This window comes from Bacillus rossius, chromosome 17 (genome assembly GCF_032445375.1).
Source record: "Bacillus rossius redtenbacheri isolate Brsri chromosome 17, Brsri_v3, whole genome shotgun sequence".
NCBI lineage: Eukaryota > Metazoa > Arthropoda > Insecta > Phasmatodea > Bacillidae > Bacillus > Bacillus rossius.
This window is the reverse complement of record NC_086344.1, coordinates 26,356,166-26,372,345: the sequence shown is the minus strand read 5'-3', so window position 1 is coordinate 26,372,345 and position 16,180 is coordinate 26,356,166. Positions and strand designations below refer to the sequence as shown.

Here is a 16,180-nt window from a genome sequence, read left to right as displayed (position 1 = left end):
TAGCTAGGATTTGTGTTTGGGGGGGGGGGGGGGTTAAGAAGCATGGTCCCCCCCCCTCCCCATTAAAGCGGGGGGGGGGGGTCTGGGGGTCCTCCCCCGTAAAATTTTGTATTTTAAGGTGTAAAATAGTGCTATTTGAGCAGTTTTCGGTACTTAACTATAAATATTGTAATGGTAAAATTATTATTAATTTTTTAATAAATTTTTTTTTGAGTGATGCAGTAAGAAATTAATTAAAGATATTTTAATCAATCCAAGTGCCTTGTTCACGTCCACTCAAAATCATAAATCATGCTCGAAGCTCAATACCAAAAAAAAAAGGAATAAAAATGGTTGGGTTTCGGCAGAACTGGCCTATTCCTGGAAACAATTAGCTTTATCTTGAAGAGTTACCCAGTCACCACCTGCTTATAATTACCGTGCTGGTTAAATACAGTAGGTGTAAGATATTTGAAAGCTTGGGACCCGTCACGGCGTCACAACCTCATAGCTTCTGCTCGCGACAGGGGTAGGGGAAGGGAAGGAGAATCGGTAGGGCTCGCTTACTCTTCCCCTCCAGTGCAGTGGCCGGTGTTAGCAGTAAGACACCCAGGCTTTTAGATAAGAAAAAAAAATTGTGGTTAAGGGGGGGGGGGGGTTATAATCCCTAACCCCCCCCCCCTGGCTGCGCCCTGCACACAACCACTCACTGACTGATGCACACTTAATTAAAATATTTTTGTACAAAAGAAATATTTTTCTAATGTTTTAAATGTTTGTTTGACCTTTATTTATAACATGTTGGCATGATAATGCTACAGTTACTAAAAAACTAAAACGCTACAGAACTACAAAAATTATTTTTGCAAAACTCCGTTCCCCCGGAGAAACCCCCGGAATGGCCACCGCATGGGGAGCCCAAGAAAAGAAACGGGCTCCCTATTTGGAAGCCACCTGGAAGGTTTTTTTCTGTTCCACCCACCGTTTCTTTGGTAGCCTGACTTGTTACAAGGGATTGTATTCCTACCAGAGAAAATGCCACCATTTTGTCTGGACAATCCGCCTTGGAGGAGCCGGGGCGCGAACCTGGGTCCTAAAAGTCACAAGGCAGGCGCTCTACCCCAGAACCAGAACGGTAGAGCGGTTACTTACAGTCTTCTTAACACTGACATGATGTTATTCCACGAGTTTACTGTAGTTTCGTGTCATTAACACGTGCAGTACGTGAAGTAACATACAACCTCGGTAACGAACAAATTTATGTGTTCTTATGTTGTTCGTTCAGAATGAATTATGTAATTTCATAACAGTGAAATATAATTTGTGTAACTAGTCTGGCGATTTTTTAGTTACTTTCCTGCAAACAAACTTACAATTCCGCTGTACAATAATAATATAGACTAGTAAACACATAGGTATGTAAGAGCTTGCGCTGTCGATGGTAAAGTTAGTTTGAAATATATGTTAGATATTAAAAGAGTGTGTTTAGTTTAAATATGCGTGTGCTTACAAGCATAAAGTTATTGTTTAAACATTTTATTTATTTAGGTTTTAAAACCACAGAAAAGTTAACTATTTTATATTACTTTTGGTTTTCTTTTGTTTTACCGTGCTTAACTTGCACAGCTAATCTCTGGAAAGCTATTCAAACAACTGTTTGCAAATAACTAAATATTGGTGGTACTGGGGCAACACGAAGAATAAATGGTAACACTATTTTGTAGTGATTTTAGTTATTTTCATGCAAATGAACAAATAGTTAAGGTTACGTGAATATTTCTGTTCAATTTACAAAGCAAATTTACGGTGCACAACAACAAACAGAATAAATCAACGATGAAACTTAACAGATAAAAATTGAAAAGAAAAAAAAACCAACGGCTATACAGAGATGTGAAGAAACAGTGATGACAGCACAGAAAAACACCGTAAGCAACAGTTGAGCTAAAAAAAAAAACCAGATATTTTGAAAACTACAACGATGATAGCGCAGACTAACAAAGTATATGATTCCTAAGAGAACATTTGCGACGTTTCGGGAAAGAGATCTTAAGGCACAAACAGACTGATGTTTGTCATGACATACATTTTAATTAGTAATGGCGTTTGTCCGAAACTACATCTTGAATTAATTTACCTACTATTTAAAATGTTGTTTGTCAGTGGAAATTTTATTTCATGAACTTTACTGAATTTGTTGATATTCACATAGATACTGACATTCTTTAAACAGATTTGTGTTTTGTTTGTTTTATGTGTATATTTGTTTACACTTCTGTTAAAAAATGCAGAGAAGCTTATTCAAAAGAGAAACCTGTTTCTGTAACAAGTGTCAAGAGCGTAGTAAAAAAAAGGGCGAACGTAGGGTTGCCAGATTTATTTAGACAAAGAATTTTATTTTATAAAAATTACAATGGCAGGAATTTCAAAAAGTACTTAAGGGATCGTTAACGAACCTAAAAATGTATTTTCAAGCATTATCTTTGTAAAAGAGTTTCCGGAGGAGGGACTGGCTTCTGCCCTCCCCTTCCACAAATACTGTCGACACCCATGGTAAATGTGTAAACAAAATCACATGTAGTTACGCGTACTAGTACAGGATATACTCAAAAGACGTGAATTAAAAATTTAGGAGACCGTAATATTTGATAGCTGTACTTGTAATATTAGATGTCAATAATTTTTCAAGACATATGATGATAGCCTACATGGGGTACTATAGTCTGAAACTATGTATTTGTACTGTTATGCAATAATCGTACACTCACACCTGTAGCATAAGGAATCACTACAAGGCAATCTGATGATGAGAAAAGATTCACTATCGAAGTTTATGGACCGAGTCGTAAGACACTATATTCGTATTCCAGAGAACATAGGTTCAAATCCCGACTGGTAATTGTCATATCATTGTCTAAAAAATCACAGCGAAACATATGGGTACCAGAAAAAGTCTGACGAAAAGATCTGTATCAACTTGCTTTAACATTTTTCTAACTATATAGGCTTCAGCCTGAGACGCACTTAATTCTTCCTTACCTAGACCTCCCAAATACACTTAGTTTTAATTTAGGTTCGGAAAAAATTTCTGTTCAGTGTAGCTCACGATTCAGATGTGATAGCGCGGTGATTCGTGTGATTGTGTATAGAGAACTGACAACATTGGGCAATACATATTGTACGTTCACCCATTAATTTTGATATTGTGCCTTCGGTATCTCATTTATTATATCACAGGTCAATGTCAAACAGAATTTTCGTCGAATTAATTGAAATTAATAATAAGTAAGTTACCATTTAGCGATTGATCTATTAACAGCCATTACAAGAAGCATTTCATAATTGTAAGAGTTGCTAAAATATAATAAACACAATTATGAAAATCCTTGTTAATTTTAATTCAATTAATATCCATATCATCTCGGGAGAAATTTAACACTAATTCTATAATTTATGATATTTTTAAGTGAGAAAAGAGAATTTTTAAATAAAATAAGTAGCTACTTACCATCTCTTTGGCACGAAAATACTGTAACTTGCGAGACTTTTTTCGACTCGAAATATTTCAAAACCAGAGGCAAAACCCTTTGGCTTAACTGTTCCACAGCTTGTGAAGAAGACAACGTCGCGACAAACAGCCACGTGAACATGTTCATTGTTCAGGCTCTTCTGACCTCTTCAACAGCTGTTCTGGTGAGGATGTTGAGCAGAAACGCGAGATTGCCAAATATTTCATAAAATATTTGAAAAAAAAATATCCTATTATTTGCGAATGACAATTATTATCCCGAGTTCTTGTGGTGTCTAAAGTCGAGTACCGTCTGTCCGCCGATATTTTCCGTCGTGGCCGACGAACAAACACTATCAGGTATTGATTCGTAGCCCCGTGTGTTTACATAACGGCTTGTATTTTTTTTTAAATATTCAAACCATCATTCATGTGATTTCTCAGAATAACAGATCTGAACAGTATTTTTTTTTGTAAATGGAATGGAAATATTCATGTAAAGTTACATATATTAGTAAATTTGTACATTCACATGAAAAAAAAAACTATATCACTACTAAATAGAGTTCTCAGTAATACTGGGTTCGCATCCTTTCCCGGGCATTTATGCTCTGTATTGTCCCAGTGCCCTCCAATAGTTAAAGTTATTTGTAAACCGTTCCCTGATTAGCTTCCGAGTATTAACTGCGCACACAATAAGCACAGTACAACGAAATAAAGTCAAACATTTTAATATTCGACTATATTTTCCATGGTTTAAAAATATATATTCTTGAATGAAACCTCGATAAAATATAAAATTATGTGCCAATTTTCAGAAGAAATACCCAGTATTATCTTGAAAAACTTATTTCATATATGCAAAAATGACCATAGCCACGTGTTATACAAAATAACAAAAAATTAAATAATCATCTTAGTTGGCATACCTATAGTATGAAATTCGTTCTAAGCTATTCAATTCTGCGTTGTAAACTATTGAATGCTGGATACATTGAGTTAAAAATATTCGTAATATTTTCACTGAATGGAAAATGAGCAAATATCTAATCGATCATTTTGTAATATTGGAGAACATAAATGTTCCAGAAGTTTATAGAAGTTTTAAAAAATTTTCCAGGATAAAAGGTTCTTCGAAATTTACCTACGCCTGTAGGCTGTGCCGAATGGGATTTTTTTTTGAAGCGATGGATTTGCTTTCATTTAAATGTAGAAATTTACAAATAATTGTAATTTTTCATAATAATTTAAGTTCCATTTACTAAACAAAAGTATACTGTTTCGTATTACAAGTGTATTCGCAACACGAGAACACATGAATTTGCTCGTTATCCAGGTTAGATGCTACACATCCCTGGCGAGTACTGAAACACTCCTTCACATTTTTTTTTCTATGCGATCATCATTTATTAAAGATGTAGAAGTCTCACACGAGTTTTGAATGACAGATAATTTATTGAAATATGTAACTTGTTGGGAAATGTTTGTCCATATAATCTTACGCCCCCCCCCCTTTTTTTTTCCCTTTTTTTTTTCGATGTGAGTAAAGTGACTTGACGTCTGATTTCAAATTTTTTACGAGCAGTTGTCGCTTGTGTCTCCGTTCCCACGACTTGTCAGTGGACAAACACGCTCTCAGTGGCACTGAGGAATATACTAGAGAACAGACAACACAGCGAGGGTTTGGAAGCATAACCACCCAACTCCATATCGCAACAAAAACTTATATATCCTGTACATATTTGTTACTTATCATGCGCATAAATCGTACATGACTTTAATTAATTTGTATGATTTAGTATAATACATTTATGCCAAATATTTTAGTTTAGATATTACATTATATAGTAAATATTGTTGTATACTTTTGTATAATTATTTTGAAATTTTAAGTAAGGCATTCAAATCTCCTTTTTATATTTTCCGAAGGATACTGAAAGTGGACTTGGGTAGTTTTACTTCTAAACCCTTGGAAAGTTTCACTGCATCTTCGCATTACATTTGGAACTGAAAAAATAACCAATGAACAGGCTCCATTGTTCTACTGTATCTTCTAAGGGGGCTTGATTTTACAAGTTCTGACGTGTCTTTTTAAGCTAATAATGCCGGTTTTTAAATTTTTGACGATATACATGTACGTATGTATGTTTTTTCAATACGAATAATTCAGTTCATCTGTTCTCCAATAAATATATGCATATGTGTGTGTGTGTGTGTGTACAGTGTGTGCGGTGTGTGCAGTGTGTTCTGACACTACGATATTCAAGTAAATATCTAAAGTAAAATTACTCTGCCAGTTTAGCGTAACCCCCCCCCCCCCCCCAAAAAAAAAAGTGGGACCAGGGGGGGGGGGGAAGCAGAAACCCCGTCTGCCCACCGCTTGTCACATTCCCTGCACGTAGAGCATCGTAGACCGTTGTGAATGTAGCTGCCGCGTGAGGGAGGGAGAGTGATGGCGGAAGGGGGAAGGAGGGGTGAAAAGTGGTGGGAGGAACAGCGGCTACTGTATAGTGGGTAATCAAGGGCATGCCGGGATGATGTAATGAGCGACATCCTTCCAGCTGCACATGCGCAGTGCACGGCGGGGCGTGTTCCTTGCAGCCCTGGTTCCCGCTTCCCGTACAGATACGAACCGAAAGACGCCATATTGGTTCCAACACTTTTAATGTTCTAACAATTCTATACTTTTAAAAGTTGCCGCTTCAACGCAATAATAATATATTATCAAAGACTTTTGCATAGCGTCTAGTGACAGTATTCTTACAGTTGCATCCATGACCGAAAATTAATTAAATACTAAACAAAGGAAACTTCACAAGGGAAACTATTTGAAGAAGTAAATCTCTAGTCACTTCAGACATTCCACTAAACTATGAATTATTCTTTAACGAATAAAAGTTATGAAAACTATACGATAGAAAATAGTAATGGCCTAAAAACCGTTCAAGTCAATATGGCGTCTTTCAGTTCCTATCTATACACCGTAAGACCTTGCAACAATCACAGACCACGTCTGGTTACTCAGATACCAGGATACTGGAAAAATTCGCTGGTTCAGTGACTTCCAGGATAGACTGTAATTCATATATATGTGTATGTATATATGAATATAAAAATACACCGCAAAAAATGTATCTATGCCAGCACTGTAGCAGAACGAATGCGGAAAAAAATACACAGTTTGATAACGATTCGTTGTATATTTTATTTACCTGTCGAATTTTCTGTAGCTATACGACTCGCATTCAGCTATATTTTTAGCTACAGTCAATAACAAGAATATAAGATATGTCGTTATGAAGTAAGCCTACCTGGTAAAGCTTTTTTTTTTTGGATCAGAAATATGTATACCCGAATGGAACATGTTCAGATTACATGTAGCGAGCTGCTAAGTTAACCAGTTTAATTAAAGTGGTTCAGAATACCGTGTATCCTTGGATTAAAAAAAAAGTCTAACGGTCACTTGCCTAGCTCGTTAAAATTCGGTAAAATATACTTACTCTTACGAAACAGTCTTTTTTAAATTCTTTTTCTTATTGGAGCAGGCTTGATAAGATAAAATCTGCCTTGACCTTAAGGGACAAAAAAATAATTTTTAAGTTATTTACAACATTGCTCTCTTTTTTCTTTCTTTTTTCTATATTCACGCTTGCTAATATTCTTACTCATAGTATAGGTCCACTGTAATTGAGTAGACTAAAAAGTTTACTGGATTTATATAAATACCTCATGTGCTTGCACTTTGACATCCAATGCAATATATAGGTTGTGTCAAGAAATAACGTATTTTAATTTTTATATTTCTCGAATTTAGATGTTTGGAACTATATTCATGTACCCAACGCCAACATAGGAAAATCGTTCCTGGGAAAAATCATCACATGGTGATACATATTAACAATGGAAGCTTTCATTTTAGTTTATAAATTGTCACATTGGTCACAATAGCTCAAAAAAGCAAATCCGAGACAAGTTTCATTACAGACATTTTAGCTTCTGTAGACTACGTGCAAAAATATACTTTTAGGTCCAATCATTCAAATGTAGTTAAAAGTTAACAAACTACTGTTAAAAATTTTTAACACTTATATACATTTTAACTATATTTAAGTATTTATAGCATATATCTTATAAACTTTATTTCAGCGCCCTAGGGGAGTTAAATGTTATGTGAAGTACAGCGTCACTGAAAATAAGACAAAGTATATTGAATATAATTATTCTTTTTTTGTTTGGCAAGACGAAACCTGGAACCACTTAATAGCAGGTATTGTTGGTGTATTATCCCCTTAAATCTGGGGCTCTTTGCGACCTTGTGTTTTGCATGGGCCTTAAGACCTGTTTTTAAAAACAACGCAAAGAACGTAAAAAAAATTAAAAAAAAGACGCAACACGTAAACAAAGCAAGAAAACAACGGTCTTTTATGGAAGCACGGAAATAGCAAGACGTCACCAACCTTTCAACTTGAAATTGTAAAACAGTAGAAAACTAATTTCTCCTCCGGGATCATTTTGACAAATTCATGTTTTATCATTAAAACATTTAAATTGTGAAACTTTCACTAATTTTATATAATGGTAATACAATTTTTTGGGCTTTAAACGTTACGGACAGAATTTGAAAAGAGAAAACGTAATGTATGCGATAAAAAGAAGAAAAAACTTTTGCGTCTTTTAGAAGTTTTCTGCTGAACGCTTCACTTCAAAACGGGATGGCGGCAACGCAAGCTGAGTAACGCGAGAAGTTGAGATCAGGGCTATGATAGAGTTGCGTTTTTTTTTTTTGCGTCTTGCGTGATTTATAAACAGGTATTTAGAAACGTGGTTATATTGTGGTCGTCGCTGAAGATCGAACGTTGCTGAAGATAGGTCGTTGTTGAAGATCGATCGTTTTTGAAGATCGGTCATTGTTGAAGATCGGTCGTTGCAGAACATAGATCGTTGTTGAAGATCGATCGTTGTTGAAGATCGATCGTTGTTGAAGATCGATCGTTGTTGAAGATCGTTCGTTGTTGAAGATCGGTCGTTGTTGAAGATCGATCGTCACAGAAGATATGTCGTCGCTGCCCGTCCGTGCATCCCTCCCCATTGATAAGCACTTGAGCAGCAGGAGAACTGGCAAGTACACACTCCTGCGGCACTAGTACTTAGTAACGGGACAGTTGTCGCTGCTGGCCGGTGGTTGTCACGTGATCCGAGGTCTTCCTGTCGGTGCCACCAGGGGGTGTGGCCACGTCTGCATGAGCACATGGCGTGTGAAGCCCTTATTTTCCTTCTCATTGATATCCCGTCAATTGTTGCGCCATATTGGTCTGACGCCCAAAACATTGGCTGAAGTGTTGTGTTTCCACTGTGAAAACAGTTTTAACTGACTTTTTTTCTTACGAATGTGTCTGTTCTTAACGACTCTAATTCAAACTTAGCTACTAACCACCATCAGAAGTTATCAAGCACCATTTCTTCAATGTTTTGGGCGGAACAATATGGCGTTGGCGAAGTTGAAAAGCGACTTCAAATACGTTACAGAATGCCGCTAACTCCATGGTTGTCACAGTTTCTCACTCTCAGTTGCAGAGTAAATATCGCCCACTGTTGCCATATTAATGCTACCTGGCTTGCCATAATTTTTTTTTTTATTTTGTAAAACATCGTTAATTATCATAAGTTTTAATATTTTTTAAACAATATTTACTATAGCCATAAAATAGTGTCCATTGATAGTATTATTACAACTGCAGTCATTATAAAAAATAAAATAAGTCAATGCTGAACACCAAATATTATTTCACAAGGGGAACTGTTTGTCCATTAAACTATGTGCTATGCTCAAAAGAACTAAATTTGTTAAACGCTTTGGAGACAAAAATGATTGAAACCAAAATGGCGTCTTTCAGTTAATATCGTTAGAAGTAAAAAAAAAATAAGCAATATTATCAGATGGTGCTCTTAATGAAATGCTACAAGAAAATAAATTTCCAAAATTCTCATTACAACTCTTCCTTTAGAAAATACAATGTTTCTGATACATTAAAAAAAAATTATTTACTGTACATTACAAAGTTGCGTCTAAAACTATTGTTCTTAATGGCTTATATCTGGCCATAGAGCACGCCGAAACAAACCAAAAAGGTGCTGATGGCAGAAACCTCGCATTGGAAGAGAGAGAGAGAGAGAGAGAGAGAGAGAGAGAGAGAGAGAGAGAGAGAGAGAGAGAGAGAGAGAGAGCTTAAACTGCACACTGCAAACTAAGGATGAGACGCACTATAGCCGATGGTTGTCCCGCGGGCAGATAGTATTCGTTTCCGGTAATCAGGTTTCTGAGTTATGCCCATCATGCGATTACCTTGTTGCAGGCTGCGAGTTTTACTAATCGAGATCATCACACATGGTATGATACTGGCCGTTGCTGGCTGTCAAACCACCAACCGACAGCCATCTCACGGATTGCCACGAAAGATCTGAAAAAAAAAATAGAAAATGTTGTAGAGCCTATTACACATCACATGAAAAAAAAAATCAATGGAGCATCAAAATACTTACGTGCGTGTTACATTTCTATAACAAAAATGAAGAAAAATAGATTTTAGATACACACACAATATATTGTTATGAGAACTCTAGCGACGAGGCTGGTCAGCCAGCCCGCGCGCCTGCCTGCGGGTGGCGCGCGATCTATTACCGCTACACGCCTAATTCAATTGGCAGCGGCGCCTCGCTACCATCTTCACCTTCCCCAGCCTTTGCCCGGGGATTCTCTGCGTCTCTCGAGGGTTTCGGCAAATTTCCATGGCCCCGTCGTTGTTCTAGAAGCTTCACAAGTGTTCAAGTCGGGGATTCTGATGACGGCGAAACTCTAGAAGGCTACGAGACTTTTCCAGGGCGGAACTTGGCAGGTGTTTGGGGCGGAGTAGTGTGAGAGTGACAGAGCTGGTGCCAGACTGGTGAGGGCAGTGAAGTGACCCCGTTGAACAGCGATACGGCGAGAAGATTGTTGCATTGGGGACTGGAGCCAGGGCCGGATTTAGAGGTCTGGAGGCCTCGGGGCAACAGAGGAGCGGAGGCCCCCTGGCCCCAAATTATTTTACAAATAAAATGAACAATTTTTTTTTTCAGTCGAGTTTTCCAATAAATAATTTATTGTGAAATCAAGTAGATGCTCTTAGTATTTAAAAAAACATACATAAATATAATTCGGAGACAAGAATTATGTGAAATTAAATTTTTAGTGTTAATGAATATTTCTGTTAATATCTAACAATAATATAATCATGTATGTACAAAGTACTGTCGGTAAAGGTAAAACAGCGAAAAAACAATATCAAAGGAAAATATGTTTACTAGTGTTTACTTGTCGGAATTTGAAAGATTTTTTCCCCCCGAAGTCTCTATTGTGGGGGCCCTCCGTTTGTGGGGGCCCGGGGGCTTTCGCCCCGGTTGCTCTCCCCTAAATCCGGCCCTGACTGAAGCAGTCGGAACTGTGTTGTGTGCGCGGCGGACGAGTGAGTAGTGCAGTGCGAGGCAGTGTGTTGGGACAGAGGTGCAAGCAGTAGGTACAGCCACTGTCGAGCCGAGCTCCAGTGCGGAGAGTAAACTGTGAACTTAATGAGAGAGTGATTAATTTGTCGACAGACATTTAAAATTGTTGCATTTAAATAACACTATAAATATTAAGTAATAAATAAAACTGAATTTAATGAATTGGGCTATCCTTTCCGGGCCTGTTTTTCTCAGAGATTAGAGAAAGTTACAGATGGAGCATAAGCTCTCAGCACTGTGGCCAGTTTGTTCACATAAGAAGATGGCGGCCATTTGTTTATATAGTATATAGAAATGTAGTTTACGACATACTCTTGTACACAACCATTTTTCTCGAGTCAACAGTTTTTATTTGTTATTTGTTTAATATTCATGCACTTTTCCACCACCATACATACATCACTTATGAGAAAATGCGGTTTTCTTCATGGAACAATATGGCTTCAGCAGAGATACCTACTGTAGGGCCGCGACGTCTTGGCGGGTCGACTCCCTAGAGCTCAGCGACCTTGTAATCGACACGTCCCGCCTTGCCTACTCCGCTGATAGCAACGGCCTGGAAGTCTTCATGCCGTTCCGATAACATTGGTCGAGAACAATCTCACGTACGGTGCAAAACAGCGCAGATCTTAATGATACAAAGATGCGATAATGCTTTACGGTAATTTATTATTTAAAGGTAGTGCACTATTTGCTCGACTGGGCAGCTTAGTTAAACATAGTTAAACATAGATATACAATACTTTAAAAGTTAATAACTAAATTTGTAATTGTGGGTTGCTGTAGGAAACACAATTAATTAAGACTTGCAGCTAACTCCCTCGTTGATGCTTTCTTTTCCATTTAGTTTGGCTGAAACGTGAAGACGATCGACATGACACTTTCACGCACGTCAAGAACCTTACCACTTTTATGCACTCGGGTTGGTATTTTTTCCAGAATAGCAGTCTGAAAGAAAAAATTTAGTCATTTTGAGGAGGCCGAAAACCATATTTCTAGCAAACCATCCTCGGGTAGCAATATCGGCTACACTTGTAGCTAACAAATATTCTAACAAGCGGTGCAGAAAGTCTGGAAAATTGCCAAATGCAAAACAAACAAACCGCGGGTGAAAATACGGGGAATGCGTTGAAAAACTTATAATGTAAGTATTATTATTTAAAGTTATAATTATCTTTTATTGCCTGGTTTGTTTGTTTTTTATTTGGCGTCTCTCAGTTGTGTTTTCGGATGCGCGAAACTGATCTTTGGCTTATACGTGTGTATCGCACAGCTCTTTCGGTTGCTTTTGCAAGAGGAACTAGCAGACATTTGTTGGAAGCTTCTTCATTACAACACTGGATTACACTACTTATAATTCCCCTTTCCCCACTATGTATTACTTTATTGTATCTTGAACGTCCTGCGTCAGGCTCCATTGCTCACTTCAGACTGAGAGCGTGGCGCCTGATGTTTTTGCTATGAATCGCATAGCGGCTGATGTGCGCGCGCAGCTGCTTCCCCTCTCATTTACTCTTCCCCGCTTCCCCGCAAAACGACACGCCAAGACGTCGCGGCCCTACAGTACAAACTGTGTTTATGCTCCATCTGTAACTTTCTCTAATTTCTGGTTTTTCTAACTCGTAACAATATTGCTGTACTGTAAGAAGCTTAGTCAAAGCTACATTGTGTAAGTACAAAGTTTGTTCTCTAGGTACATAACTAGAGCCACGTTTATTTCGCAGATGTCACTAAATTTTTAGTAAGTCAACAAATTAAATATGTTGTGAAAAGCAAGAAAATATACATTTTTGTTCCACGCAAGAGAAGAAAAAAAAAATTCGCGCGTTACAAATAGGGTCAAGTGCTCTGGGTCAGATCACACCTTTCTCAGCGGAAACAATATCGAGGAAAAAGTTAAAACAGTTATTAAAGGTTTTTGTTTGAGTACCACTGCGTATTTTTCAAATGTTAACAAATCAGAAACAAAAATCTTCAGCATGTTTACTGGTTGAGAATAGTATAGACAAGTTCAATACAGAAATATGGCAATATGGAAAACATTTTGGGGTAGAATGTGTTTCTCTAATTACTTTTTTTTTTCTTTCGAAATATTATTCATTCGTTTTATTTCTCGAAAGCGAGATAGCACGATACCTTCGTCCTTCCGTAAATCACGCCACCTGCAAACAATCACTGAATTTGGAAGTTGAAATCAGGCGTAGTTTCTACGATCTAGTTATAAGAGATAACGAAAAACTCTTCGTTTATCTCAGATTAATTTTTCGTTTTCGTAGATTTACTGTAATTTCTAACAGTGTAAAGTACTGAAGCTTTGTATTAGGGACCATGAAGTTGTCAATATTGTAAGGCCAAACTCTGACATATTTAATGTCGTGGTTTACAACTGCATAATTCATTGTACGCTAGGCTGTACATATAGATGGACGATGACTTGAACATTACCGTAATCTAAACTGGCAATTAACCAATCGATTAAGGAGACGAGTAAAATACTGCACACACCTTAGAAACAATTTAATGTTGAAAGGAAAAAAAAATGACGTGCTGGGTTTATCAACTATACGCTAGAAACGCAAAAAGTTAAAATACGACTTTTTCTTTTCAAACATCCGTTTGTTAATTATGTACGACACAAAAACGCAACGCAAATATCGGCCAACTTTCAATTCTTAATGATGCTTGCCTATAGTGTGTATAGAAGGATAGGTTTTCTTTTTATTACACGTATCACTTTTATTTAACTCGTGCACACTGAAAGCAACTTGCGCTTTCAAATCAGATTATTAAGAATTTCACACGTTTTCGTCATAAACATAATTCGTGAAAAAAAACCAGATGAAGGGGGGAAAAAAATTTGCTACAGTTTTAAGTTGAACGGTTGGTGATATCTTGCGACTAGCTTGTTTTTTAAACGACCGTAGTTTTGTTGCGTTTAACGTCCTTGCGCTCTTGTGTTTCTCGCGAAGTTTACAAACCCAACCTAGGAGAATAATGACGTAGACTGTGCGTTCGCCGCCAGCTCACGGACTCACATACAAGCTGAAGCGACGACAATCAGGCGACAATCAGCCTCTATCCTCAGCTGTAATCAAACTATTGTTGGCACTGTCCAATCCCGGCGCGATTATCTCGTGAACCCTCTCGTCGCCCGCGCGGCTGCAACGGTCGTCTTCACAAGTGGTAATTTCAATTATTTGTCCTTCCTGTCGCGGCGAACGATCACGTGACGCGTAGCATTCCGCGTTCTAGTTTCTCCCGCCGCCGCTAGATGGTGCTGATGTAGCATTTGTACAATATCTTCTACATTTGCCGCTCAAAGTCACCTATTGCAAGACTGCAAAAGAGTACCTAGGCAAAGTGTTTTATACTTTAAAACGTCAAACGCGTATGTATTTTTATTATCAACTTTGAAGAAATATGAAGGTAGGATTTTGCAAAGCATTACTACAGTTAATTTATACAAGTACTGTTTGATACATGCTTTTCCAGTTCTTTTAGCCGCCAGTTTTTTTTGCCAATTTGTTTTGAATTTGTTTCGTTAATATTGTTTTCAAATGCTGTATACCGTACATGATTAGACTGTTGTTGCAAACAGACTATAAAACAAATTTAACTGCAATTGCAACCCACTTTGTGTTTATATACTATACCGTACCTATTTGAAATTGTTTATGTAATGTACTGGAACAAAACATTCTATTTTGCGTCACTTGATCTGGCTTTCGATGTTTTTATCGATTTTGATTTGGAAGCTAGTTTGATTTCCCACTGGCAGTGGTTGAATTTCAGTAACAAGGTGTACAGTAAATATGTCGTAAATGACACAGGGCTAACATATTATTTAAAGTTTGTTTGATCCAACTTTTATAGTTTTCTTATTAAAGCTTTATGTATTTTCGCATGCTTATTGGCAGAGGAAAAAAAAGAAAACGATCTGTTAAACACGATAGACGGTGTCCGACCATTTCAGGGAATTAACACATGGGCTATAATATAATATATATGCGCCCGTGTGAAAATGATAATGATTGGAAGAATGTCGTGTGTTATATAACCTCCAAGACAGACTTCACAATACTTTAGTACGTATCTGGGGAAATTCCCTGCTCACTTAGGATACCTGTATTGGTTGCTCCTGATTCTATACTTTATTGTTGAAGGTTTCTCATTGGCTCAGAGACCTCTTAAGGGGGTGCCTCCCATTTCAGGTCATGATTTTATATTTAGGCCTATATTAATCACTGAACAACTTTTAGACTTTTTCAATTGTTTAACTTTCACGAAATGAAAATTTTATACAGCGCATACATACATTTGCATAATTAGCTGCCAAAGTTATATTTTTAACGTTTTTGGGTTGTAAAAATAAGAAGAATTTAATTTATTACAGCACTGAAACGTTTTAGGTTTAACTGCAATGCCACTGGCTACTTCAAGAAATGGTTTGAATTTCTTTCAGAAAATATTAATTAATTTTACCTGGCATTTTTTAATTCTCTAATTTTTTACGATTTTGACAGCCAAGACACATGAAATGAGTTTTTGTGATCGAAATGCAAACCATATTATGAAGTAGCCAGTGGCATTCCCCGGAAAAATTTTGAATTCAAGGTGCAAAATGGTGCTATTTAAGCAGTTTTCGGCCGCGTTAATGTAGAAGTTACTGTGGGGGAAAAAAAGAGGGATTTTATCTCAATGAAATAACCATGATTTCAACACTGACTCCCATTCTAATATATGTAGCCTTATTAATGCGAAGGTTTTTTCTTACAGAAAATATAGTATAGTAACATAAGTAACAAAAAATGTAGTCATTTTACTGTAAATAACACACAATTATTTCAGTTAAGTTTTTCTACTTTTTCTCATTCACTGAAAATGTAATCTTAGCTTTCGACTTGAATTAAAAGCAGTAATCACATCCGATATGTAAATTTTTATGTTTCTTTCAATGGCTAACAGAGACAAAGAAGAGAGCCTTTCTTGTCCTAAAGAATTCCTGCAACATGTTTTTAACCGTCTCAAACATGAAAAGGATCGTTCACAAGAAGCCGAGTTCATAGGTATGGTAAGATACAAACTAAACAACTCGAAAATTAATGGAAAAATATGTTTCAAATTATTTCCTACACATGCAGATGCAACCACTCTTTC

The 16,180-nt window shown here is 37.0% G+C and overlaps 1 long non-coding RNA gene across 1 annotated transcript in view; it reads left to right on the top strand.

Annotated features, from left to right (window-relative positions):
- Positions 1 to 14,293: 14,293 nt before the first annotated feature.
- The window catches only part of LOC134540980 (uncharacterized), a 152,340-nt gene continuing 150,453 nt past the window's right edge, over positions 14,294 to 16,180 (top strand). Inside the window, exon 1 of the long non-coding RNA XR_010076534.1 lies at positions 14,294 to 14,449. This is a non-coding gene — a long non-coding RNA (uncharacterized LOC134540980). The remainder of the gene's footprint in view (positions 14,450 to 16,180) is intronic.